General features: G+C 44.3%; 1 long non-coding RNA gene across 1 annotated transcript; it reads left to right on the top strand.

Moving 5' to 3' along the window:
* The first annotated feature begins 9,358 nt into the window (after positions 1 to 9,358).
* Positions 9,359 to 10,173, top strand: LOC125548084. The gene is made up of 2 exons (XR_007300897.1): positions 9,359 to 9,601; positions 9,674 to 10,173. It is a non-coding gene; the product is annotated as an uncharacterized LOC125548084 (long non-coding RNA).
* The last annotated feature ends 4,962 nt before the right edge of the window (positions 10,174 to 15,135 follow it).

The following is a 15,135-nucleotide window of genomic DNA, read 5'->3' as shown; positions in this document are numbered from 1 at the left end:
ACAATTGCTGCTAAAAATGGTTTAAGTTCATGAATTGACCCTCCTCGTAAAGGATTAGCAATGCTTGGCCCCCTAGCTCATTTATTTTTCATGGCTCCGCCACTGCGCGCATCAGCGCACGTGTTCGCCCCCTCTCTCTAAATATCGATCTCGCACTTGTGCATTCCTTCATAGTCTCCCTCCACTCGGCCCCTCGCACCATCTTCTAGCCCCCACCGGATTTTGCCACATGTACAATCTAGCAGACTCCATGGTTGAACTTAAGCATAATGCACAAACCTCAAAACAACAAGTGGTTCTCTTTTGTTCTAGAATCTTCCGTATCATAACTGCCCAAACTTTTTTCTAGTTGAATTGCCATTATTTGTTTTTACTTTATGCTTTACAACGCACAATTCCATGAATCATAAAATAGATTAAGGTCTTCTTTGATTCAAAGGATTCTCAAAGGAATTTTGGAGGATTCTAATCATTAGGAATTTTTCCTATCTTGGTTGTTTGATTCGTAGGATTGTAAACCATAGGAATTTTTCCATATGATTCATTTGCACTAGATTTCATAGGAAACATCCCATCCACTCAAACCTCTTTGAAAGAATTCTGCGTTTTTTCTATGCACAATCAAACACTCGTACAATCCTGTAGGATTCAAGACGACATTCCACTATAATCCCATGTTTTTCCTATTCCCGCGTTCTTAGCTTTTTTATAAAAACTAATTGATTTTGAATGAGATGAACTATAAGAATTAAACGAAGGGCTACATCAGGCATATATGACCCAGAGCTTACATGCTATAGTGTGCTATTTATTCATAATTTTGGTTGCAAAATCTGATGCGTGCAATGCACGTGTACCTTACTAGTACTTCGAGTATGGACAAAACACGTAAATTAGAATACCAATGGCACGCTACACAGTGTCTCTCTTACAGTTCATGAAGCCACGTGGCACATGTGGAGGCGTTGTCGCGACCTCCTTGCGTGGATTGATCACAGTGACGTGCTGCTGGTTCCAGAATAATGTACTCGTCCTCCCTGAGCCATACTGGCGGTACATGCACGAAGCGAAGATGTGCACGCACGCCACGCACGCACTCATTCCCTCGCACGCACAGGCGGGTACACGGGCGGACGCAATTTTGTACCAAGATCCACCCCATGTGATAATTTGACGCGTGTAAAGTCGTTCACTTCATTGATGGTCAATTAATACAGCGCATGCAAATTGAGTGGACGTGAGGGTAGAAGAAAAACATTATTACTCCACTGCGCGCATGCGAGTAGTTAAATCGTGCGTTGCTAGTAGTACTTCCATTGGTCTCCTTCGTATTTTGTGCCAATTTTTGACAGTAACATAATATTCACGCATTTGAGCAGTGTAGTACTTGAAATTTATGTTCGGCTAAACTCATCGAGAGCCGTTTCGGGCCTCGAAACCAAAACCATCAATTAATCTTTACCTTGTTCCCATCACATTCGAAAGACTGCTCACACCTACTAGTACGTACCAAACCTGAACGTGTTCCCACTATGCAGGTATTAGTACTAGTGCTAGTACTTAGGTTATAAAAAGGGGAACTACCTAACCGAAAATTACTCTACCTTTCCTCCTCATAAGTGCTTCTTCTTCGTTCGTCGTTGCCATGGCCGGTGAGCAGAGCTCTAGGTCGAGAACTACTCGTAACAAGGGAGCGGCAACCAAGGCTGCGGAAAAAATAAAGAGGGCTTGCCGCCATGCAGAGACCTCGAAAGATCTCTCACGGGCAGGCGATGGCTCCCAGGAGCGCCCTAGCCACGGAGGCGAACATGCCGAGCCGGCGGAGCTGGAGTCGTTATCCCTCGACGACAATGCCCGATCAGCTCAATAAGCAAAAGGAGTTCATCCAAGGCTTGATGGAGTTGTTGAAGGAGAGCCTCGACGACATGCCCGCTGAGCTCAATCAGCAGGGGGAGTTGACCGCCGGCTTGGTGATGCTGCTGAAGAAGAGCATTGCCTCGGAGAAGAAGGCGACCGGCGAAATCCTGCGACTTCGGGAGGACAATGCGAAGCTCTGCCACGAGATCGACCTGTTGAAGGAGAAGAACGCCGGCTGGAAGAAGCTGCATGAGAATAGTAGTTCCTCAATGAAGATGCTGCAGGCCCTTGCCATGGAACAGAAGGAAGAGTTGGCGAAGATCCGCATCGAGCACCTGGCTGCTGTCAAGGTACGTAATATGGCCGTGGAATAGATGATGAAGGCTCGCGTCGAGAAATACCGCGTCATGGACACAATGATGAAGATGGCGGAGGAGACGCGCAAGGAGATGGAGGTCGTGGAGGCGATGAAGAAGCAGTTACGACTCCGCGGCGAATTAGATCATTTGGGGTGATAATCTTCCTTCTTCTTTTGCTCCTGTGTTTCATCTTTTGCTTCGGGTGTTTCGCCGCACGTGTCACGTTCTCTGCGAGGCATGAATAGAACAATGTTTTTTTGAGGGAATGAATAGAACAATGCTAACAATGAGATGACTAGCAAATTAGATCATTTTTTATCGCCATATGGCACTGGGCTGCCGTGTTTCGTGCTCCTCCGTCGCAGTACTACTCCAGTGGAAAACTTGAGTATACCGCACGGTTCTTTGCTCCTCCTCGATCAGGTCGTCGGCGCCATTTATACGAGCAGTCAAATCACAAGGCCCTGCCATCCAGCAGTAATGATCCGTCAAATCACAAAGGCCCTCGCCTCTCGTGAAACCGACCAAGCTAGACTGCCCCACCCTCTAGCCTTTTAATAAATGTATACTTTTGTACAATAGTAGTATCGATGGATTGTGCCATGGAGCAAAACTTGAAATTAAAAAAAGGTGGTACATATAGAGAGCGCTCGTCGCCAAATTATGCATATAGTACTATTAAAAAGGCTAGTCACAATAATGGTGTCCAGCACAACCCACCCCTCAAATAAAACTAAGAGGGTGCTTGGATACGTTTTAGTCCCACGACTAAAAGTAGTGGGACTAAAATATGCTAGCCTCACCCATGCTTGGATCCAAATACTAAAGAGGCGAAAATCAAGTTAATGAGCATTTATTATCCTCCAAACCCTCCAATCCAGAACTCGCCTGTGTTAAAGGAGAGGAGTTAAATGAGTAGAGAGAGGACTAATCCACATTTTAGTAGGGGTACCCCTGACTAAAATTTTTTAGTCTCAAGACTAGTTTTAGCCCCTCTTTAGTCAGGGGTGCTTGGAACTTTAGCCTCTTAAAGAGACTATTTTTAGTCAGACTAAAATAAGTCCCTTGGATCCAAGCACCCTCTAAGCATCCTGGAATTCTTTGACAAAACTAAGCACCCTGAAATTCTTTGACAACTAAACTGCTGGCTATATGATGTTGGCCATATATATTGTACGTATATAATGTGAAGAAACGAGTGGTAGTACTATACCAACTAAAAGATGAAATGTAAGAAATACTAGTATGTACGTACTGAAGAGTTAAAGTAACGAGAAGAAACATAACATAGTTCTGCTGGGGGCTCAGCACAACACACCCCTCAAATTAAATTAAGCACACCTGAAATTAAACTTTGCAACTATTCCGGTAGACACTGCATTAGAACCACCATGAGCAACGACACTGCCACCTTACTCGGAGTCCTCGTCCACGTCCTCGACTTCGTCCTTGTCCCTCTTCCTCTTGGCCGATACTTCTTTGCTTGAACCGCACACTTGGCTGTTGCTCTTCATCCAACCCTTGTAGATATTGAAGCAAAGGTAGCCATCCATTGCAGCGTGATGTGGTCTATATCTAGTACATTCCGCTGCCATGCATGACGATGAAACGTGTAATGAGGTTTCTCCAGTTTACCGTACGAAGGATGAACCATGGCTCCTGCCAGGGTCAGCATTGAAGGCTGACGAGAGGACACCAGCCGATTCTTCTGGAGGTCGAAGGTGTTGCCTACAACGAGGCCTATCCGATGCAGGACTTCTTTGTCGTTACCAAAGTCTACAGTAACGAATTTGACTAGGTTGCTCTCGAGGAAGTCCTTAAAATCCTGGCACTCAACGTCGGCATGGCATATGTGGTAGACCAAGCAATAAGTCATGCACGCAAACCTGGATCATGGCAGGCTTCTTCCTCTCTTCGTCCTTTAGATCCTTCTCTCGTCCCAGGACTGTGTGTACTCAACATCTAGCCCAGCGACCCACTCATCATCTGAGTCTTTCGAACATGCGTCTGAAGCGAGAAAGGCATCCTTTCACCGTCGCGGAAGAACGGGTGTAGATGACGTCGAACTCATTCACCGGTGATGGTTCTAACCTTGTACTCACCATCGATCATGGAGATTTCGGCCATGGATTTGGGGAGGAGGGTTAGGATTAGTGGAACTGCCGTAATGTGAATGGACGGGACGACTAGGAGCGAACCGCCGTAGTATTGAAGGACGTGCGGGGACGAGTAGGAGCGAACTGCCAGCGTGCGAACGGCAGGGTAGTGGCTTTCCATTCTCCCATGATACGGGCTTCCGAGAGCCCTTGGATCTGAGATCGAACGGTTGCATGGCGTGATTCTAGACCTATGGGTGAATATCCTATCCTGGAGGGTTATTCTGCAAATTTTCAGCAACTTAGCATGCGACCGTTTGATCTCAGATCCAAGGGCTGCCAGCAGCCCGTATCATGGTCGCGCCTACCACGACCGTCGCGTCGCTCGCGCGGTCGCGCCCTTGGAGATTTAACACGGTGCGTTAGGCTATCTGATGTTGGCATGTCATACATAGTCATCACTTAGTCACTCATACTACAACAAGGTTGGCTATAAGTGTATTTTTTACTCCTCTCTATCTCTTTCTTCGTACTCAAGGAAGAAACGGTGCTAAGCGCGTGTATTTATTGCATTTGCCAAGGAGTGGCCTCTTCTAATGAAATGGTGTTGCTAAGTTTGCTTCATTTAATTAGCTATAGACTCAAAATTGTCTTTTCACCTAGGTACACGCGCTTAGCACCGTTTCTTCCTTGGGTCACCAAACTAGCCTCTCTCTTCTTGATTAACTTGCCACATCAGACTTTATGCTTATGTGGCAAGCTTAAGCACCTGTAGGAGCAAGTAAAAGTAAGTACAATAGTGCGCTTTACATGGCATTTTTGCATATGTGGAGGAAAGAGAGGCAAGGAAAAAGTGAAGAAGTGGGCCCTCATGCAAGAGCCAGCCTCTACTACATGGTGGAGCATTGGGAGAGGCACCTGTATGGAGGTGGTCAGGAATCTGGGAGACTCACGCCGGTCGTAGCGCCGCAGTTAAAATGATAATGGCAAGTCAAATCATGGGCCCCACCTGTCCAGCAGTAACTCGCTGTCAAATCACACAGCCCTACGTTTGCAGCAGCCTACTCCCTCGTCTTCTCGCGTCTCTGTCGAACCGACTAGGCGGAACTGCCCCGCCGCCTACCGCGCAAGAAAAGCCCCGCCCTCGACTTTTAAATAGTATACAGTATACTAATTTTGTATCCATGGATTGCGCCCACGCCATGGAGCAAAGCGTCTAGAAAACAGAGGAGAGACGGTGGTCTTGCAATAGAGAAGAGGGAGAGGCGAGACGGTGGTTTTGGCACTACAAGAAATGTGTTAATCCATAACGGATTTCTGATGACATTCACAAAATCTGTCATGACCTATGACGGATTTGTCTGGTTCGTTATGAGATTCGTCACGGATTAATGAGATGAGAACAAACCAAATGATAATGGCGCCCTTACGATGGACCGTCACGGATTCCGTCACGAATCGACCAGCTGTACACCAAACAAACTGTCATGGATGGCTCATGCTGATGTTTCATGCATGTTCGACCGACCTATGTCAGCCTTAGTTTTTTTAGTTGTTCGACCCGTCACGGACGCCCTTCTAGTGCTTTTTTAGGAAAACAGATGTTGCTGTTGCGTGTCCCGATGTTGCTTTTTTAGGGAAAAAATAGGATTGCTGCTGCCGTGTCGTCCCAATGTTGGGCTCCTCTAAGTCTTTTTTTTTCTACAGAAAAATGTGACGGGCCTTCTTGTGTTTTTTTAGGATAACGGAATGTTGTTGTTGCGTGTCCCAACGTCGCTCTTTTTAGGGGGGAGGACTGTTGTTGCTGTGTCGTCCCGACGTTGGGCCGTGCTAAGTTTTTTTTTACAAAGAGAAAAAACTGTATGATTTCTTTAATAAATCTTTATCTTTAAATTAAAAGAAAAGGAGAAGCAGCTTGAAGGCATCGAACTGATCTCACGCTTATATATGAGAAAATTTCACTCACGGTTCCTAAACTTGAGCCGGTGCTAAAGTACACAGTCCCTCAACTTGGCATGGTCAATTAGCACACCTTTTCAAATACGGTTGTATGTACGTACATTGTTGAGCTCTCATATGGTTGACCGGTCAATTAGCACGTGGCGATAACTGTGTTGACAGCGTGGCGTTATATTTTGCACAAAAATCCCTGCATGCAAGGGCCAACCTGTCTGGTGTGGGATAGGTAGCCTTCGCGCGCCGACCACCACGTCAAAGCGACCGTCTAGCTATAGGTCAGACGTACGTTCTTTTGTACTACTAGACACGCTGGGCAAAATGGCCCCTGCGAGAGATATTTTTTACATACGTAGCTCGCGCGCGCTAAGTACTCCGCCACAGCGTTGCTCGCGTCATAGTTTAGAAATTTGTTCTTTTATACTAGTTCAGAGACGTCCTGCTCATTTCCTTATTTTTTTATGTGTTTCTTTTGTTTCCGATTTCTTTTATATTTTTTTAGATCATGGGTATTCTAAGGATTTTTTTCATTTTTGTACATTTCTATTTTATATAGGTTATAAATTGTGTATGTTTTCTCAATACAATTGACTTTTTTAAAATTTACATTAAAAGATTTAGTATGCGATATTTTTCTGTAAATACACACTAAATATTATTGTATCAGTACACACTGAGCAATATTGTGTAATATACAATGGACAATTTTGTTATATACATTGAACATTTAAATGTTCGTCATGCATTTAAAAAATTTGTAAATGCATTCAAAATTTACAATGTTCAGTGTGTATTTTTATAAATGTTCAAAATTCCAAATGTATTTTTCAGATGTTCAAAATTGTAAATGTATTTTTTTAAATGTTCGTCATGCATTCAAAAAGTTGTAAATCCATTCAAAATTGACAATGTTCAGTGCGGATTTTTTAAAATGTCCAACGCATTCAAAATTGTTCAAAAAGTTGTAAATCCATTCAAAGTTGACAATGTTGAAAATTGTACTTGCGTTCAAAAAATTAAAATGTGTATTTCAAAAAATGTTTAACCTTTATTGACTTACCTATATATCAAAATGGCATAATCTCAGGTAAGCACACATGGAAAATATTAAATAATCTGAAAAATTATTGAAACTCCTACAAAACAAACTCTAGACACACTGGGCAAAATGGCCTCTGCGAGAGATATTTTTGATGTCCATCGCTCGCGCGTGCTGAGTACTCCGCCACAACGTTGCTCGCGTCATAGTTTACGAATTTGTTCTTTTATACTAGTTCAGAGACGTCCTAGCTCATTTCCCAATTTTTTATGTGTTTCTTTTGTTTCGGATTTCTTTTATATTTTTTTAGATCTGGGGTATTCTAAGGATTTTTTTCATTTTGTACATTTCTTTTTTATAAATGGTGTATGGTTTTCTCAATACAATTGACATTTTTTTATATTTACACTAAACTTTTTCGTATGCGATGTTTTTCTGTAAATACACACTGAATATTATTGTATCAGTACAGACTGAGCATTATTGTGTAATATACGATGAACAATTTTTTTTATATACATTGATCATTTAAATGTTCGTCATGCATTCAAAAATTTGTAAACGCATTCAAATTTTACAATGTTCAGTGTGTATTTTTTTAAAATGTTCAAAATTCTAAATGTATTTCTTCAGATGTTCAAAATTGTAAATGTATTTTTTAAAATGTTCGTCGTGCATTCAAAAAGTTGTAAATGCATTCAAAATTGACAAAATATTAAATATTTATGTATTATTGTACGTGTGACAATTCTATAGGAGTACGCCGCATGTTTTAAGTAAATACAAAAAGAACAGCATATGAATTTTAAGTGGTTAGCACCTTCCCACTTGTCAACTTGTACTTTAAAATTGTTTAACATTTTTTCAAAAAAATTCAAACATATATTCTGAAAAAAGATACAAATGACGTCCATGAAAATTTATCAGTAAGTTTAGGGAATTAATTATTATAGCTATAAATTTATTTAATGCGAAAATATTAACAAATTATTTCATTTGATATTTTCTTAGGTATGTTTGCTATATTTAAGTCATTAAGTGCATTTCTAGGCATTTACGAATATAACTCAAATTTGAACCGCAAATGTGTGAAATAATGGCCAGAAATGCATGGTAGAAGAGTGTGAGAATGGCAAGAGCTGCAAATCCATGTCAACTTTTCTCCACTCTATTTTGGTACTAGGTTACTTTCTATTATTTATTTTCTTCCTCCCTCGTTATTTCCTTTTATAGGCAGCAAGTGAATGTGACTGATGCTTCATCCGTTGGCATTGAATTTTTTTTCTCCACCTAAGATACACCACTAAATGATCCATGAATACAAGAAAATGAAAGGAATACCAAGAGAAATTTTCACAGAACTTATGATGTATATTGCTTAGAAATCAAACCATCCCTCAGGACGAACACATAGTGTCAAGAGAGAGGGAGTGTAGTTCAAAGCCGAAGCGACCAATGCTTCATCCGTTGGCATTGAAAGTTTTTCTCCACTCAAGATACACCATTGCATGATCCATGTCAAAATTTGTCATCTTTCCGAGTCTGTTTGCTATATTTATGTCATTAAGTGCATTCTACACATTTAACGAATAAAGTTCAAATTTGAACTCAGGTGGTTAAAAAGGTTGGCAAAATGTTTAGGCCTTATACAAGAAAATGAAATGAATTCCAAACACGAGAGTGCCAAGACTCAACCCCGAACATGGAGTTTTATGTTTTTCAGTTTTAAAATGAAAATGAACTCCGAAAAGCATGAGATTTCATGTTGAAAAATATGTTCAGATGTTTCTCTCCAAATAAAGTACAAAAAACAGATTCCATTTCATTTATCCATGTCCAAGGACGAATTAAATTTAGTAAAACGAAACTAAGTAAAAAAGAAAAAAAAAAGACCAGGAAAATAGTAGTACGTGGGTTTTGAACACAGGACCTCAATGCATTGCTAGTGCCAGAAAACCACTGTATTACGTTACGACTATAATATAAACACACACCGGAAGTTTTTATACTAACATATGAGTTTTTCTAGCCTACTGCCTTCTGATTGGCTGAACAAGGCCTCCCACGGATCACGCCTCTCCAGCGTCCATCCTTAGCTGATCCAACGGTCCCTGCTCCTTCTACTCTCTATTTGTTCTTTCCCCGATTCTTATCCTCTCACACAGCCACACGAACGCGAGCACCGAGCACCAATGCCAGCAGCAGCCACGCCAAGGAACTCCAGAGCTCGCAGCTGTCGGACGCCGCCGTCCGCGCGAAGGGTCGGTGCCCGCACCTCCCACCGCAGCACGCCGGTGAGCCACGCCTTGCGCCGCCTCTCTCTCTCTCTCCTATATTCTCCTCTCTAATCTGTCTCCTCCTTGCAGCAATGGAGGCCGAGTGTCCATGGCATCGCCCGAGGTCACCTCCCAGCCGCCGTTCTCCTTCTAATTCGTCGGGATCCGGCTGGATTCGGACACGAGCGCCCTGTTCAGACCTTCCCGCCTCGCTTGGGTCGTCGGCCATATCGACGACGTCATACCGCTCGCGGGATCTAGCTAAACCGCTGGCTGGCCACTTCCCCGCCTACACAAGATGCCCCCACATCAGCGCCTCCTCAACGAGCAACAGCAGCGAACGCCTCGCGAAGGGTGTCTCTGGTGGTGTCTTTTTCTTCTAAATCGTTTTAAAGAAGTTTGCCAGATCTGTGCCAGAAAAACAATGGCGATGAACTATGATTGATGTCCTGCGAAGGCTAGATCGGCGCTTGATGTGGTGGCAGAATATCTCCGAGCAAACTAGTAGGCTAGATCTAGAAAGAAAATCTGTAAAGTTTTTTGTTGTGTATTTCTTCCTTTTGGTAAAAGTAAAATTTAGTTACCTGGTATGTTTATGCAATTTTCCTTTTTCTTTATAAGGCAATGAGCATACATAATCAAAAAAAATTCTTATTGACTTAAAGTTTTCCGTGGACCAAGAGAAACAAATGGATCGGCTAATATCTCAATTAAAATTAGTGGGCCTTGGACAGATCTGACATTTAATGGGCCAAAAATCTTATGATGGGCCGACAGTCTTGGACAGAGTTGAAATTTTGTGGGCCAAAACTCTGATTAGGCCGAGTACTACATGGGCTGCCATGTCAGATCTATGTTGGCCGCCATGTTGGATGATGACGTGGAATGCATGATTAACGCCGTTATCTGACAGCAAACTGTGACGGTCAGTTTCCCGTCATGGATCCATGACGGTTCTGGAGATCTGTCATGGAGTGCATGATGGTTAAATTATGACGCGATATACTTGATGGGTTTCAAATCTTTCCAGGACGACCTACCATGACGGATTTGCACACATATGTGACAGTTCAAATCCGTCATGGATTAACACATTTCTTGTAGTGTGGAATGGAGATGATGGAGAGGAGAGGAGGTGGTTTTGCAATGGAGAAGAGGGAGAGGAGCGTGCGGCGGCGATTTAGGATTGGACGAGAGGGCCGGCGTGCTCTAACTGGATCAAAATCAAAATCAATTTGGTGACATGCATTCACATTTTGCTTGTCAAATACAGTACGTGGTCAAACTTTGACCCAGAATACGCGAAAACAACAAAAAAATACTTCCAAGACCAGCGCCACTCTTCCGCTCTTCTCCTCTTAAACCACCGCTGCTCCTCTCATGTTCCAATCTAAATGCAGCGCTCCTCTCCTCTTCCATTTCAAAACCACCGCCCCTCCTCTCCTGTTCCAGTCCAAAACCAGCGATCGCTCCTCTCCCGTTCTAATCCAAAACCAGCGCTGCTCCTCTCCTCTTCCATTCAAAAACCACCGCCGGCGAGTGAAGTGCTGTGGAGAAGTAGATCGATGGAGGAGTACAACCGATACGTGAGGATCGCAGACGGCGACCCTGTGAAGCTAGCTAGGATGTTGGAGATACAGTCTTGGTTTGACAACAAGGACCAACTAGCGGCGACGGCGACATCCATGGCCAAATATCTGCAACAGAGCGAAAAGGCGGCGATACTCCCGGAGGGAGTCGCGCCGGAGTACATAGAGCTGCTCCTCTGGGCCATGGAGCAAACAGATTCACCGAATCCGATCGTGAGGGAGCGGTGGTGGGAGTATCGATCCCAGATGGAGCATCCACCAGAGATTGAAGGATCGAGCATCTACAGGGTGCCGTTTGTGAGGGTGTCCTGCCAGAGCGAGCCGGTGGAGTCTTCGTCGACCGAACCCAACTGCAAGAGGAGAAAAGCAGTTGGCCCGACGCTTCCCCGCCATCGTCTCCCTCGCCGTTCACATCGTCTCACGGGGCGGCTGTCTGCCGCCGAGGAATAGGAGGGGGCTGCCCCCCCAGCCCAATAGTCGGGCAGGTTGTGAATTGTCAGGAGGAGCTTAGGGTTGTCAGTATTTGCAGGTTGTGAATTGTGTTTTGTGTTGTGTATTTTGAGAGTACTTTCAGATATGAATGTCTTTTGAATTTCAGATTTGCAGTATTGAGCATATGAAGTATTTTATGAATTCTAGATATCTATTTTTAGCACTTAAAAAATGTAGTTTCATAGGAGTATAAAAGTGCAGACAATGTGATTCTCAGAGAAGAAACTGCAAGTTTCAGTTTCAGATAAGAAACTGCAAGTTCAGTTTCAGATAAGAAACTGCAACTTTCAGAGGCAGAGCATTTATATTAACACGGCCTTTTCAAACAGGGTTAACATCATGTTGGAAGTTTTATTCATGGTCGAAAATGGAACTACCAGCCAGTTAACATCATGCTGATCAACATTCATGCATAGCACATCTTCATATGATGCACAGTCAAAATGCCCACACAATGTCGAGTGTGCGAAACACAGAGAAAACAAGGGACGAAGTTTTGGCAAGTGTTGGACGTGGTTTTGGGCTGCCTCGTCTAGGCTTTCATTTTTAACATGCGTAGCCCACGTCTTCGGATGGGTGGTCCATAGGCTTGTTTGTATTTTCTTAGGGCCGTCATGTATCGACCGGCCTATGGACCTCCCATCCGAGGTTTTATTTTTGGCAGCCCAATTTATGTATTTTTTTGGAGAAAACGCAGAGGTCTGTTCTATTTTTCTATATAAGAATAGGAACGCTAGGTCCAACTTATGTTTCCCTTCTAACTATATTATATATATTTAAATTATTTTATATGTTGACTGTTTAGTTCACATAATTGGCAAATAGATGACCGCTCTCGCAATCCCCTTCGCCGCCGCCACCACCTCCACCCTCGCCGCCGCCCCCGCCACTACCTCCACCCTCGCCGCCGCCATAGATCTCGCCGCCACCCCCCGCCTCCTGACTCCGGGCGTGCCTGCTCCCCTAGCAAGTCCGCTCGCGCGCCCCATGGAGTCGCCGGCCATATCCACGGGGGGATGGCTGGAAGACAGGAAGATGTACAAGATGCATCTCCCACATGTCTACAAAGCCTTCCCGCGATTGCTCCAGCCGCTCGACTCCGTCGCGCCGGCGGTGCTGCGGGAGACTCGAGGGAGGAGATGGAGGGAGCGGGCGATGCGGATCCGCGACGACGCTCTCTCCTGGACCCAGTGCACGCGCGAATGGAGGGAAGCAGAGGAGGAAGCTGCGAGGGAGGAAGCCAAGGAGGGACCGAATCCGTTCTCTCACTCGCGCAGGTATGCTCGGATGTGCAAGGATCATGTGGATTGGGAGCTGCTGAATCTAGCCCTGCGGATCTACTTCGAAGGAGATTTCTCGAGAAGCACAGGATGCCCCACCCCAGTGAGCCGTCGATTGCGTTCGTTCGATGGGCGAAAGGAGAAGTGAATTCAGGAGATCCACGCCGTGCTGCGAGATGGGAATGCTTGACTGGACTCCTGCCCACCAGCACGCCACCGGAGCCGGAGCAGGTGGATCCCCTACCTTACCTCTCCCCCAAACCTGCAGAAGATTGAAATTAGGCTTGCAATCTGCTTCAATTGAGCTGTCTGGTGGTTATTTCTGCTTCCTGAGAGACAACATCTGGCTGGAGGATGAGAAGGAACCAGGAACTCCGATGAATTTCCCCTATCACAATGGGGGGGAGCGCCGGTTGGGCAGTGGTACGGCCCACCTCCGCCCCAAATGGGGGCACAATCTGGGCAGGCTCCTGTAATTGCCCAAGATCAATCTGCTGGTGGTTCTGACTCTCAGATCAGTGGGAAATCTCAAGGCAAGAATCAGCAAAAGAAGAGATAGGACATCCAGAAAACTGCTCCTGCCCCTGCTTCGGGCCTTATGGCATACTCTGAGGTGATCTGCTACAACTGTGGGGAACCAGGGCATCATTTGGATAAATGTGTCAAGCCCAAGAGTTGTTTTATCTGCAAAATGGTTACCCATAAAGTTGAGAATTGCCCTGTCAGAAGGAAAACCCACAGTTCTGCTAGATATGTTGGAAGTGCTGCTCCAGGATTATGTCCACCATTGACAGAATTTTCTGTGACACAGAATTAGATAGTTTTTCCCCTTTCTAGTTGTAGAGCTCTGCCCAGATGTGGTAGTGACCACACTCCTTTGCTCTGGGACTCTGGTCTTAACCAAACTCCAAAGAGCAATAGTTTTAAATTTGAAAAGTGGTGGTTGCTTAGAGAAGATTTTACTGAGCTAGTCAGGAAAATCTGGAATGAGCCTACTGGGAGCAGCTGCCCCCTAGAAAATTGGCAGATCAAAATCAGGAGATTTAGAAGAACTACCAAAGGGTGGAACTCCAATGAGGAAGCTAATCTTAGAAGATACAAAAGGCTTCTCCTCCTTGAGTTTGATTCTCTAGATATTAAGGCAGAAACCACTGACCTCTCTGAGGCTGAGACTAATAGATTAAACTTTGTCCATGGAGAGCTCAAGAAAATTTGGCTTCAAGAAGAAATCAAAGCCAAACAAAGGTCTAGAGATAGGAACATTAAGGAGGGTGATAGAAATACTGCTTACTTCCATGCAGTAGCTAACCAGAGGAGGAGGAAAACCCTCATTCACTCCCTTGATGGCCCTAATGGCCCTGTTACTGAGGTAGATGAGATGCTGAAAGTGGCTAGTGACTTCTACAAAGACCTGTTTAAGAAAGAAAACCCTTCTGGGTTCTCTCTACAAAACAATTTTTTCTCTGCTTCTGAAAAAGTCTCTCCTGCTGAAAATGAGCTGCTAGAAGCCCCTTTTTCAGAGACAGAGGTGAAGGAAGCCATTTTTAGCTCTTATCCTGATGGGGCTCCTGGTCCTGATGGGATTCCCTTCTTGTTTTACCAGCATTTTTGGGACTTGGTGAAAAATGATCTCTTAGATCTTTTCCAAGCCTTTCATAGAGGAGAGTTGGATCCAGCAACTTACTCATGGGGGGTCTGTTGGGGTCAAGTTAAATAACTGTGAAAGTGATTTTTTCCTTGCTGGTAAAGGCCTTAGGCAAGGTGACCCCATCTCCCCGCTTTTGTTTAATTTAGTAGTGGACGTTCTTACTAAAATGCTGAGCAAAGCTGCTGATCATAGTCTGATTGCAGGGCTCTGTCCTGAGGTCTGCCCTGGTGGCATCATCTGCCTTCAATATGCAGATGATACCATCCTTTTCTTAGACAATGACTCCACACATGCTAGCAATCTGAAAACTGTTCTAACCTGGTTTGAACAAGTCTCAGGCATGAGAATCAACTACTCTAAAAGTGAACTCATCCCTATCAACATGGATGATCAGGAGTTAGCTGACTTCCTCTCTATTCTAGTCTGTAATAAAGGTAACTTCCCCATTAAGTACCTAGGTATCCCTCTCCACTATGATAAACTGAGGAGAGAGGATATCCAACCCCTTCTGGATAAAATCATTAAAAGGATTGCTGGGTGGAG

The sequence above is a fragment of the Triticum urartu genome, chromosome 3, assembly GCF_003073215.2.
Source record: "Triticum urartu cultivar G1812 chromosome 3, Tu2.1, whole genome shotgun sequence".
NCBI lineage: Eukaryota > Viridiplantae > Streptophyta > Magnoliopsida > Poales > Poaceae > Triticum > Triticum urartu.
This window is presented reverse-complemented; position numbering and strand designations above follow the sequence as displayed.